This window comes from Gasterosteus aculeatus, chromosome 3, assembly GCF_964276395.1.
Source record: "Gasterosteus aculeatus chromosome 3, fGasAcu3.hap1.1, whole genome shotgun sequence".
NCBI classification, from domain to species: domain Eukaryota; kingdom Metazoa; phylum Chordata; class Actinopteri; order Perciformes; family Gasterosteidae; genus Gasterosteus; species Gasterosteus aculeatus.
Window position 1 is genome coordinate 6,512,543 of NC_135690.1, and position 14,342 is coordinate 6,526,884.

Genomic DNA, 14,342 nt, shown 5'->3' on the forward strand with positions numbered 1-14,342 from the left:
ATTCCAGATATCTCTATCCTTCATGGCTCTGTCTACTATTCATATGGCCTCAATTTACTACGAAAATGTTTTATTTTGAAGTGAAATCCTCCCTGTTTCCAGCCTCGCGTCTATATTCTCGCTACGGGTCTCGCGCTGGTGCTGTGCCGCATCCTTGGGGTCCATCTGCGACAGGGGCTGCAACCTGTATCCCCCGAAGAGGCATTTTGCCCTATTTGCCCTCAAATAAAAATGCGCCTATAAATACAGTAGCATAAATAGGCCATCATTGAGAATGATTAAACAGAGCTATGCAGGCCATAAGTCCTGCCCGCACTTGTGGAAAATAAATAAAATAACTAAAGATACACAGCTGCAGCAGGCACCTATACGGGAGGCCTTGATTGTTCCTCACGTGTGTTCATAAGGGAATTTAACACTCCACAGTGAGACACAATAGCTGTAAACATCAACATAGTCACACAATTGGGAAACTGAATTCCTGTGCTCTGAATGTATACAAGTTCCAAATATCTCAGTCTCATTTGTGGGAATTGATTTAGCAAACCAACAGTATATCACAGCAGCAAACACCTGTTCGAAAGGGATTAATTAGCCATGGATATCAGGCGATTTTTGGAGAGACCATCGAGTGCTCCCACTCCCACATATATATATATATATATATATATATATATATATATATATATATGTATAATATACGTATTGATTGCATGATTTATAGCGCATGACGAAATCTGTGTGGTGCATCTGTTTCCCTCACAATACCGGGTAGAGGGCCCCTACCTGGCTGGTAGAGTGTAATAGTTAAAATTAGGACCCATGCTGAATATGGACTCAATAAATAGTAATCTATTAAAACTGCAAGCTGGAATTACTTTTGACTAAAATGTATTAACATACAGTAGGCCTACTTATCACCAGTTATTATCACTTTTGAGTTTTGAGCTAGGCTGTTGGTACTTGGCTAAACTAGCATGGTCCCACTAAGTGGTAAAAGGGAGATGCGGGCTATTCCCGAATAACTTATAAATAACGTAAAAAAAACGTAAATGTGCAAATGTGCAATGAACAGTTGAGACATTGACTCCGTCGGGCTCGGACACAAGAATTTGCGCCATAAGGAACTCTACAATAACAACTTTCAAAATATGTTTCCATTGTAGAATGGGCAGCATTGTAAGGCTAGCAGGTTTTCACTCATTAACTTGTTACTAACACCGACCTGTGCTGCTTGATAGTTAACGTTACTTACTTACCTTCTGAGTGATGAAAAACGTATACCTCTTTTTCTTTTTTGGGGGCTCCCCGGGCAAAAATGTAAAAAGCCATGGGTTTAAAGTCTAATGTAAGTCGCTTTGGAAAAAAAGCGTCAGCTAAAATGACCTGTAATGTAATGACGATTCACGTTTCTGACAGCCAATCAAATGACAGCATCTTTTCTCGCAGGGTCATCGGGTTCCCAAACTTTGGTCGTGACTAGTATCTATGGACCATATGTAAACCTCCGCCCCTGTGTCATACCACGTTACATTTTTCTTTAAAAACATGCTGGATACATAAAATACATACATTTTTAGATAGGTATATTTCATGTATAGATTGGGGTCTTATCCTTGGGTGTTCCAGCAGTCCTAATAAACAAACAAACAAACAAACCATATGTCAGCCTTGAAAATCCTCAGAAAGTAAATCCCTTTTCACTGATTAATTTAATTACTGTCATATATTTGCATAAAGCCTTCAGCTCAGGGTCAGAATTCTAAACAGACCCCAATATGGCACACCATTTGGTCTGAAATGCAACCACACGTCTCCCCTGAGTTAAACATGTGGCCGGAAGCTCCATTGTCCAGTTTGTCTGTCAGAAAAAAATAACAAATATAATTTTAAATATTACTAATTACTAATACTAATATTATTAGTATTTCATTTGACAATCAGTGGTGTAATGCTATTGATATTTAGCTACCTGATAGCAACTAGAGTCCAAAGCTTTTGCCATGATTATACTAGCAATCATCCTAATAAGTGCTTTTTTGTAATATTTTCTTGTAATGTATTTATTCTAGAATAATAATGTAACAAAAATTTAGGAGGAGCTTTGGAAACCTTTAAGAATACCTTCATTTTTATCAGGACCTTCTTCTTTCCACTAATATAACGCAACAACGTAACGCAACAACGTAACGCAACAACGTAACAAACAACAAAAACGTTGTCTAGCTGTCATCCAAACCCTTATTACAAACACTAAAGACTTATGTTCAGGAGACGTTCTATTTGTCCTAAAAATGAACACCGGCCCCCAAAATGTGACTGTGTCAACCAGTTTAACTCCCCAAAATATGTGTAATGCAGACCCACGCACACAAACAAAAGATGGGTGTGCACACACACAAACAACCTACATAAATATGGTACATTACGTTATTAACCTTGTCTACCGTTGTAATCCTTCTGACACCTAACAGGACGTTCACATTTTTCCATCTTAGGTGTAGTTGCATGTACACTGAGGTCAGTGTTTCTGTACGCAATGGTGATCCCTTATGGCCACTAGAGGGGGCTCTTCCACAAGGGGGAACTAACGCGCCAAATACCTCATCAACCATGACTCCATAACCATGAAAAAGCTCTAACCGTCTGCCTATCTCTATCCCTTTGATCGTGTCATTGACTGCCTCCCTAACCCTCTTCTCCCCCTCACGCCCTTCTTTCTCTCTGCGTCTAAACTATGCTGACGTTCCCATTGTGCTTGATCACAGATGGTCCATTGTTCTCTGCCAGTGGGGTCTGAACGAATCTGTGCCCTGTGAATTAAGAATGAAAACAACCATATTCCCTTCAAAACAATAACAATATCAACAAAAACAGCACAGACGCACACGCACGAAGGCCCAAACAGCTATTAAAAACAGGTCTGTCTTCGATCCTGGTACACAGTAAATTTGCCAGTGTCAAAAAGGCAGTGTCAAACTATTTTAATTCTTCCGGAGTTCTTCCAACAATGGACAGAGTAAAATTGAACCAGAAAACTTCCAGTGTTGGTGAAAATAATCGGAGTTAACAGAGGTTTTACTCTGTCAGTGTTATTGACTCTCTCAGGCCCTGATTCAACACTGATTAGAGCAAGATACCTTCCAGAGTATCACAAAAAATACTCTGGGAAGCCCCGCCCACCAACTTTCCCGGTCAAACTGAGAATGTGGATTCTGGCATCGCCATCTTCCTCGCATCGAAATACTGTGGTAAGTCTTTCTACTATAAACTATTCCCGTTGTTTTTCTTCATTCCAGTAGAATCTGTATAAGAATAAAGGGACGTATTCATTCACCACACTAGTCAATGTTGGGTACGTGTCTTCAAATACCGAATTTCAAATGGCTAACGTGATATCGGGTCGGCGGTTAGCTTAAATGTAGCAGCCACATGTCTGAACTCGCAACACCAAACTGAACAAAAACGACACGAGGTAACGTTAATGTCAGCGAGGACGAGCTGTCCTGGTGTGTTAGATGTCATGCTTGCACATTTATTTCAGTAAAATGACAAAAATTCGTTGAAGCAGTCATATTTATTATTTCTATTTGAGCCGGAGCAAATCGCTTTAGCGTCACGTCACAATTTGGTCGAGCATAGCGGGACATGTCGCGGACATGCGGACGTGCTCATAGGACCCGCTAGTTCACCGGCAGACGGCGGAATGCACCGAGTCGACCCAGTTAACGAGCCGCGGCTCCGAGAGGCTCGGTTCCCGTTAGCTGCTGCTGTAGCCATAGACATATAAAGAGTAGACGCTGCATTGGCTGCTGAGGCGCAAACAAATAGTTTTTATTATATTATATACCAGAATATTATTACTGTTACGCCTACTATGAATATTAAAATACGCCGAATCATGTTTTCGGTGTCATGCCTACAAAATCCCGTGAACATCCGCTTTTGTATTCAGCGAGTGACGCGCTGACACTTCGTTGCGCCAGCTGGCACTGAGTGGAGCGGGTGACCGGTCCAAGTTGGCGGCCCCGCGGCTCGTCAGCACCACTAGGCAGCAGCGGTCGATGTCTATTCTTTATGTCTATGGCTGTAGCTGCTGTAAGCTTAATTTATGCTTCCACGTTACGGCGGCGGCGGGTGTGGCTGTGTGTTTCTGCGGGTGCCGAATCCTTGGTGAGCCGAATCTCATATTGAAGCGCAGGCTACGGAGAAGACGTGAATTTACAACACTGGTTCACCCACTGAGGGACCTGGATGAGCAAGTGCACTTTCGATACTTTCAAATGTCAGCAACTGCCGCAAATTACGTTGTGAGCGGACCAATCACAGCACTTGCGGTCCACGTCAACTCGACTCGCAGTTAGATTTTTTCGGAGGTGCACGTCAGGCTACGGCGGAGGGGTCTACGTAGTTACGTAGTTACTTAATATGTATATTTTCCTTTTTTCTTTCAGATTGTTCTTTAATGTACTGTGGTGCTCTGGTGGTAAGTAATAAGTTGATGTACTTGATTTTTAAAGCTGAAATAGGGTATTTTCAGGTTGTCAGCTTGTATGGGGTTGTAGACCATAATGTTGATTTCAGTTTGCTGTCTTTGCAGATACCATCATGTTGATCAAAACAGTCCTGTCATCCAGCACCAACCAAGATCTTTGCCACTGTGATAAGATGTGAGCTTTACATGTTTTAGGTTTACTTTTGATGCCAATATTTCATGTTTACTTGGAATAAATATGTATTACAGTATGGATACAATTGTCTGTGTGTTTTTCCCCCTGCGTAGATATGCAACACTGGTAGGAGTTGGTTAAAAATCAACACTCTTTGGAGTGATTTCATAATCAACATAGTGTAAAGTAGGTTTAACACTGGAAAGGTTATTTCTTTTATAACTCTTTAGTGTTACATGTGAATAACACTATGGGTGTTACTTCTTACATAGTGTAAAACTTGATTGACACTTCTTAGAGTTAATATTATTACACTACACTGCACCTAGTGTAAAATTTTAACTCTTACCAGAGTAAAATTGACTCTGGAAATTTAACTCTGTGTTCAGTGTACATTTAACACTCTGTAGATAGGGACCATATGTTCACTGAGGTAGTGTTAAAATTGACTCTTTAAGTGTTGTATTAACACTGGCGATTTTACTGTGTAGTTTCCTGTTTATTCTTTTCATTGTGCTTACACTGTGACTGATGCAATTGTATTTCAACCCTTAATTCATTCGTTAATTCATTTTATCTTTTGATGCCTATTAACCTGCTCATAATCTCTAGTCACTCGAGGTTATGAGCAGAACCAAAAACCAGAGTCATAGAGTCTAGTGACTCTGGTTTTTGGTTAGTCATTCCTAAACACAGTTCCTATCATACCAAACGTAATCTAGCATGTGAATTATCTAGAGCAAACCAGTTCTTCTCTGCCACGTAAACTAAATGTCTAACATGAAAAACAATTTAAATAACAATAAATTAAGTTTCAAATAAAAACACCCAGGAACAGGGCGGTGTGATTATTTAGAATTGTTGCCTCACAGCAAGAAGGTCATGGTTTTGAAACTAGATCAGGGGTCTTCAACGTTTTTCAGGCCAAGGTCCCCCAAACTGATGGCGAGATGGAGCAGGGACCCCCTATTCTAGTTTGGTCCGCCATCTTTTATTTTTGAGCTCGGCGCTCTTCAGACGTGAGCATGAATGAATCTGATAGGCTGGTGCCTGTGATGTCGTATCAGCATGAAAGGAGCTGTGAGGGAACCGGTGTCCAGCTTGAGAGAGCTGCTGGTAGCTGAATGTTAGTCAATTTTCCCGTTCGCTACAATATGTTGGATTCATGTTAATGTGTATTTAAAGACAATAAATACAATACTACTGATACTGATCCTAATACTGAAGACATTTAAATTTGTGGGGAAAAAAATGGTTGAAAAAAAAAAAATTGTCTTGTCAACCAAATATTTCGCGACGCCCCCTGCAGTACCTCCGCAGACCCCCTGGGGGTCGCGGACCCCCTGTTGAAGACCTCTGCTCTAAGGACAAAAAGTCAGTGAGTGACTAGTAATTACGGATATGAAGTATACTTGATCTTATCAGTCAATAAGAAATGCTTTATGGTGTGTTGAGATTATTGTTATTTAGGGAATTGCTTATTTTTTAAAGTTAGAAGGATTTAAATAACTTATTATAAGAATGTACATAATAAATTACAGAAGGGGGAGTTCCCAGCACCAGCGGTATCTTCCAACTAACAGTGGTCGTCCAGTTTAAATGACGAACAGTAACTAGAGGAGCATCGACATGAAATCAACAGGTTATTGTGGTCTGCTGTGTTTTTAAGACCTAGTTGAATTAGGTATTAGACAGTGTGTGTTTTAAATGTGTGAGTGTGGAATAGTCTGACCGGATCTGTCACAGAAGGATGCTTCTGTCCAATGCTGCCAGCAGAGAGCGCTCAAAGCGTAGACATGCACCATGCTGTGGGGGGGACTGAGACAGAATGCAGGATTATGACAGAGTCATCATTGGGGGATGCTTTTCCTAGAAGGACTCTGGTAAATCTCTGCAGGCTTTGAGTGAAACATTACAGTTCATGCTCCAAGTGGAAGGAAAAACTAAGCCGGCTTACAAAATTTAAAACACACGCATGGGAGCCGCTGTCAGGAAATGAACTGCCAACAGCTTTTGATTCTCAATTAAGCTGTCATTCATCCAATGACAAACACCTGCTTTTCACAACTTCTCTGAAATTACCATAAAATGATGTTTCTTAACACTTCTTTTGGAATACTTTAGAATTAGTATTAGAATGTTAGTTTGACCAAACATGCGATTGAATTTAAAATATTATAAATATTTCTAAATTGATTAGAATTAGACTTAGAATTGATGAAAAGAAATGATCAAAAATCTGATAAAGAAACCAAAATCTTTGATCAATATATTACAAAGATATTTTACTAGATGACGATTAACGCTTTCTTTGTTAACTTTAAAGCAAAAGGAACTTTTCCGTTATAATTTTGTCATGGACTCTTGTATTAATTGTATATGTTCAACACCCCCTAAAATAACAACTATTTCCTCACACTCACACGCATACACATAAACACACACACAGAGCTCAGAGTTGTCTGTTGATATGTGCCATTCATCCTCCATTCATTCCTCAACCGCTCCGATGTCAGTCACTTCCACGTCACTGCATCCCCAAATGCTGCACGGTGGTGCAGTGACGCTCCAGACGCCGATCTAGGATCAGTTATGCAATATGCCTGCTCACTGTTACGACAGCTTACAGGGCCGAGACACTCTGACCTTGGATCTGACAGGGCGCTGGGCCAAGACAGGACAAAGAGAGGGGGACAACGGGGGGTGGGGGTTAGGAAGGAAGAAGAGGAAGGTGGAGGGAAGAGGAGAGAAAGAAAGAAGGGAAGGGTTTTTGGAGATGGACCAGGAAATAAATGACAAAGGGAAGCCAATCAGCAGGGGAAAGCCCTCAGCATCTCCTATCAACACCGTCAGTCACACTGAGCAGGGCAGCTCTCACAGAAACAGATTTAGCTTTTGATTAATTAAAAGAAAAATAGGGGCATATTGTTTAGCCCCCAGGGCAGACTCATACAGTAGAGAAGCTACGCCAGAAGAGACGGGGGTGGGGTCATATCTCCAGCCAGCTACAGAGAGATCCAGGAGGGGCCTGGGGACAGGGGGGTTTGGGGTTGTACGTTTCCTCATTCAGGGATTATGCAGCTCAATCAGACTCCGGCAGATTATGTCTGACCAAAACAGGGAGATTAGCAACTATTCCAAATAGTTCTGTAGGGTGAAAACAATCAGCTTTGTGATTAAGGGTTAGAGCTGCAGGCATCAAATGGCCCACAGATGTATAAGCAATGTTTTTTTGGAGATAAATCTGCTGCAAATCCTCTCAGATCCATTGGTTTCAATATGTTTGGGATGTTTGATTGTAATTGGCTTTACTTTACTAATCCGTAAAAATTATTAACAGACATCCAATAATTAGAAGCAACCTAAATATGTCTCTATGTGGTGTAATTAGAAATCCCTAGTGTCATAAGCACTAATCCAAGTAAAATGGATACAATGCACAGATTAATTATTGATACACAGATAAAACGTTACATGGAATAATAAATTGGCTTGATTTGTAATTATGTAATTATTCAAAATGTAGAGCGCAACATTAAATAATAATTACTTCATAACAACCTCTGTATTATTTTAGCAATTTTGATGATATTGCACTGGAGTAAACTTCAAGGGAGGTCCGGGGCACCAAAATGTGAGTATAAATGTTTATACACCTTTCATTTCGTTCAGAACAAGCTTGGCTTAGTTGGGACAATGTTAATGAAATAGTATGAAAACTAAAACAGCATGTTCACTCATATACATGTTAGCCTCAGTCCTTCCAAAACCGAATTAGACTTGTATTTATAAACCAGCACTGCATCTCCTCTTGTTGACTTTCATCAAAATCCACCCATCCATCCAGCCAAAGTCATGCAGAAAAAACGTTCTACAATAGAAATGTAGTTTCTAGAGGACAGGGCTGATAAAACACACTTTTACCAACAAAGTATTTGTTGTCCCTTTACTTGTAATACTCCCGGTCTACTATTTGAAATGAAAGAACTACTCCAGAAATGATCCCCTTAATGAGAATAAATGACTCGCAAACATCATGTCAAGATTGATGATTTTAGAAATGAATACAGCAGAGGTATGCTGACTTTAGTTCTGAGTCAAACTACACTTGACTGACGATGCTCTCTGCCCGGCATCCTATGACTCTACTTCACTCTGGATTTATTCCATCAGTAAACATGAGTATATGGTCTCAATCAAAAGTCTTCAAAATAGCATGACGTTCAATTAGTTAATGCAGGGGACGCTTTAGGGTGCGCCAACATTGTGATTGGCAGGTCAACATTGTGTTATACGGTCTGGAAGTTGTCAGAGTTTTATTTTTGGGACTTTCACCCATTCACAGTGTATTTATTTGCTTCATCAAAGTTAATTGTAACATTTTGGACTTCCAGAAATATCTTATTCAGCCTTAGCTTAACCCCATCCTCGTTCTGCTTGCAACCAAACAAAAATCCAAACTAGATACTAGTCTACTACCGGATGGTTGCCTCCACTTTGTATACACACTGCTTGGTAAATACACACTTATCTCGGTCCTAAAGGATTTTGTCTTGCTCGAAGTTTATGTTGCATGGAATACCCTGTATTCTACCTTGTATGGTGTTTACAATTTAATTTAATACACAATCTATTGAATGATTTAAAAAGACAAATATATTTTGAATCCTTTAAACTGGTTTTGTCCACCTCTCAACAAAGATCTTCTCATTAGACATGTTTAATTCAAGTTATTATGCTGACATTAAATGAACCCCCATGCTACTGAGAGTGTTTAGTCCCTGACAGCGGTGTGGTGGGCTGCGGGGAGTGCAGAATGGAGGTGCAGGCCGACCGATGAGTGACACCATGAATATGCATTCCACTTGATTTGCTCTGTGCTTCAATTCACTGATGGTAGTCCTTTCATCCCATTAGCTCAAAATTCCTATAACTGGCTCCCTAAATGCATGGGCCCCCGTATCAGGACCGGCCCCTGCTGGGAGGGCATATGGGCTGCTTTGTTGGCAGGAAGGGAGTGTGTGTGCAGGGTCCACCAATCACTGCCCTCGCCTGGGGAGTTAAACAAATTGATTGGCAGGCTAGTGTTGGCCAGTTCCAGACACTGTGGTCCCTATTCATCACAACCAGAGCTCCGAAAGCTCAGCCAGCTGAAAGGCCCGGGCCTAAGGCGGACTTGGCGCAGTCCTGAATGGGGATAGGTTTATTTTCTAAACAAACACTTTGTTACAGTAGAGCCTAAAATTCTCAAATTCACTCTCTGTTCAAAGTAAATGTCTGAAATTGAATTGAAAACTCAACAATGAGCTGGGCTGAGGTTTAAAAAAACTCACTCCCAATGCTGTGCCACTGACCCAATGACCACAAGGCAAACTGTGATGGCTTGGTAGTCTATTTGTCACACAACAATGAAGAATTCTATCGCAGTATTTCCACGGCCTTGGGGTGTTCGGTCAGTAGGTGTGAACATGAGCTCACCTAAACCACCGACCCAAACCTACTCCCCAAGCAATGTTTCTCACTCTTTATTCAACGTCAATTGGTGTGACTGTCCCACAATGCCATGGATGGGTTACTTCAAAGCCTGCTGCATCTCATAAAGACGCCTACGAGCGTTTCTGGGCATTGACTTCAGGCACAGAGGGACACTGACCTACTGTATTATTTGATGATTTTATTTGACGAGCGTGAAAACAATTTTTTTTATTTATTTATCTTGTTCCGTCGTGGCGCAGAGGTAGAGAGGGTGCGCCGGGAACTGCAAGGTTGGTGGTTTGAGCCCTGCCTGCCCTATGTCGAAGTGTCCCTGAGCAGGACACCTAACACCTGATTGCTCCCTGGGCAAAATGTAAAAAAGCCGTGCGTTAAAAAATGAAATGTAAGTCGCTCTGGATAAAAGCATCCGCTAAATGACCTGTAGTGTAATGAGAGATTTTTGAGCCATGACAAAGGCCAAAATGCAACCTGTTACAGATTAGGTTCAGCTAGTCTTTAACCTGGCCAATGCCCAGAATTCACACACTAACTACAACAAGATACAAAAGGACTTCAAAGACAATCATAAAGAGAAACCCATCAAAAGGTCGGAGTTTTTCCTCTGTAGGAGAGCTGTTGGGGCCCTCAGGATCTCTCCGCAAATCAAACCCTTTTCTCATAATCCTCCCATGTGTGGTGGCTTTTTACTGTATGTATTAGTAAATTATTTATTAACCCTCAGTAAAGTAATTAGAAACGTTAAAACGATGACTCTATAAAGAGTACCATTATGGTGCTCCTCCTATGTGTCCGGAGAGGTCTGGTCATCTGTTGATGCCAAGGTGAATGGCTCAGTGCCCACACAGATTATGCAGACCAGCAATTAGCCGGGTCCAGTCAGCCAGCAAGACACCAACACATGGCCAACAACTACAACCAAGCAGCGCGCACTGCACGGCACAGCCGCACACAGATGCTCAGCTCTAATCCCGGAGTGTCTGTTGTGTTATCTCTTTTGTTGGTGCCGTGTATGACGCTGTCTCATGCCTTGGACTGCGTGCAGCTACAGCATTCAGGCACCAGGCCTCGTGAAGCGTGACTTCTGAATCCATTTTTTTTTTTTATTCCTTTTCTTTGCGTTCCGCTGTGTCGTTTTGCCAACCTGAATGAAAAGCGTCTGTTATGGAGTCCTTTTGTTGCCTCTGCTGGGTTGAAAAGGTTCTGGACTCCTTCCAGAAAAGCTTCCTTTGACTTTATGAAAAAAGAACTTTGGGATTTCCTTCTTTCAAATGTGATCTCTGCTCACAAAACAGTACAGGAGTCTTTCAGAGCGGATGAAGCCAAACTGACAGAGACGGATGGAGTCGAGAGAAGGAGGCAATACGACACACAGTCGCCACAATGTCTGATAATTATGAGAGGTGATGATGACTGTGTGAGTGTGTGTGTGTGTGTGTGTGTGTGTGCGTACAGGCCTGATGGGCTCCTGTCAGATTATGTGTCCCACACACACAACTCATTCCCATTTCCCACTTATTCTGCTTGAAATAAAGGATGTGTTACATTTTTGAGATGCTGAGAAAATGAATTTATTATCTTCTTGTTAATGCATTCTCACTCCCAAGTCGACAGATACTGACTTTTTTTTAGGTGTCTTGCTCAGGGACACATAACCTTTATTATGAAAGTGTTTCCATTCAAGGGTTAAAATTCAAATAAATTGTCATACGGAATTCTATTGAAGGATTCCCCTTGTCAATCACAGAACACAAAACATACACACACAAATGGATACAGTGTGTGTGTGTGTGTGTGTGTGTGTGTGTGTGTGTGTGTGTGTGTGTGTGTGTGTGTGTGTGTGTGTGCGTAAATGGAGGGTGGGGGGTGAGGGTAGGCCCAGCTGCCGATGTTGGCCCCACAAAGCCCGTCCCGGAGTAACATCCAGCACCAGTATGGCACATTATGTACCTCAGAAACCCACTCCCTGAATTACAGAGAGAAAGAGAAAGAATGTACAATTTTGAAATTGAGTTATTGAGTCATTCTTAACACACTTTTTAAAGCCAGCTTAAAGTCTATGGAATCTGCCTATTTTTCCTCTGGAGTAAAACCAACTTTTTATCTTTCTGTTAAATACAAAGCTTCTTCTCTGTTCATAAGCAAAACAAACTAGGAAACAATAAGTTGTTAAAGCTGAGTAATCAACACACTATTGTGTAACGACTATGCACTGCTTTTTGGGTGCTTTATGTGCCAGAATATTCATATTTATTATGGGTGACAACGGGTCGGGAGTCAGGACTGCTTTTTCTTTAAGTTCAGGGTTGGATGGTTTGATCCCCGGCTGCCCGTGTTGAAGCTCCCCTCAAGTAGCTCTCCAGGTGCCTACATGTCATGCTACGGATGTAACTGTACTTATGTGACACACTTATCGCCTTGTTTATATAAATTCATGAACACATAGAGGAGCTGTGCACTCAGTGCAGAATGCAAACACCCTGCTGTGTTTGACGACACTTGTATATTTTACCACTGTCGGACAATGTGTGGGAGCTCCGTGAGAGAAGACAAACAGCACACAGGTGGATTCACAGCGTTCAAGGGCCCCTTTATCTAGCACAAATGTTTGACTGCCATTCAGTCGGCTTATGTAACTACTACAGCTACCTTAAGGGCTCCAGTAGAAATGCTAGCAAGACAAACATACTCCATATCTGTCAGTGATTGATGAGTTGTTCACACCAGGGACGGCCATTACCAGCTCTAATGTTTGTCCACTTTTTGGCGAATTTCATCTGAGAGGACAAAAAGGACCCTGGAGGGCTGTAATCATACTGGACATTCAAATGCGTCTTTGACCAATTATACTCAATTTTCTGTTCTTGAGTCACATTTTAGGTGATTAAAATACTGCCACTATCTGTGTTCATGTCTCCACCAGGCGCAAGGACATCATGGGTCTGCCTGCCTTTCCATAGCTAAGCTCCTATAATGCTGGACCCATCAGCATAATATTTCTCCTGTACGTCTTTTTGACTATGCTCATGGACGTTTTGTGGTTGCAGTGATTCACAATAAAACATCCACAGTAGTGGACATGATGGAATCAGTAGCAAAAGGAATTATGGGCCAATGCCCAGAAGGATTGGGAACTGTACTTAATCTGTGGCAGACTGCATTTTGGGCTTTGTCGTGGCTCAAAAATATGTCATTAATTATTTAATTTAAGAGTCATCTCATTTATCATCGGGATACTCACCGGGTGGAGATCTGCACTCTTCTAAGGGGCTCTTTGGTAACTACCATGCAGACCGTTGTGGCATTTACATGGCGTCTGACAAGATCCTCGAATGTATTTAACAATATTTTCTTTTGTATCTCCATCCCTTCTATTGTGAGCTGTTTCGTCAAAAATGCTGCATACACGTGACCTTAAGCAATGACTCTACCGTATTCGTTATCTACTGGCCTACACCGCAGCGAAGGCAGTGCTGGCACTGTGAACGCAAAGCTCTTTCTCTGGCTTACTAGGTGAGAGACTGAAGATGTTGCATCATTGGTTGGTGGAGGGTTGTTATTGGCAGTAGCACGAACACGGACAATGTAGGTACAGGTACACTCATTTTAGGTAAGGGGCCACATGCTGCCCACTTTGATCTCAAGTGGGCCAGTCCAGTAAACACAATGGTCTGGCCGAGAGGGGAAGTGCGCCGATTGTCATGGTAGCTGCCAGGAGTGACGCCGTCAAATAGTGGCAACTGGTGTACACTGTCATTTCGTTATGGAATGTGGCAGCTAAACCGTGTGAAGCATGACATGCCAGGGCTGCATGCTGGGCTTTGCTGCCAGGTTTGCATTTCAGTGAACAACAAGCTGTTTGAAGGAGGCTCAGACATTGGCTGCTAGACCAAAGATGAAAGGATGGAGAACAGCACTGTACAGAATAAACCCAAAAATAAAACTATTTATACTTTATTACTTCTAGTAACAGCTTTAACTCAGAATTTTATTTTACCCCGTGTTACTATTTTCAGGATCAGGAATCAGTTATTACCAAAATATGTCAGCGATACGAGGAATTTTACTTGGCGGTTGGTGCATAACATCATGCAGTAAAACAAGGGACAGTAAGTCAGCAAGAACAAACATGCAAGAGGAATTTAACAACGTGCAAGAGGAATTTAAGTTAAAAATAAA

General features: G+C 41.6%; 1 long non-coding RNA gene across 1 annotated transcript; it reads left to right on the forward strand.

The window, feature by feature from the left end:
- Positions 1 to 2,941: 2,941 nt before the first annotated feature.
- LOC144405470 (uncharacterized) lies at positions 2,942 to 4,750 on the forward strand. Its single transcript, XR_013467076.1, has 3 exons — positions 2,942 to 3,251; positions 4,455 to 4,486; positions 4,601 to 4,750. It is a non-coding gene; the product is annotated as an uncharacterized LOC144405470 (long non-coding RNA).
- The last annotated feature ends 9,592 nt before the right edge of the window (positions 4,751 to 14,342 follow it).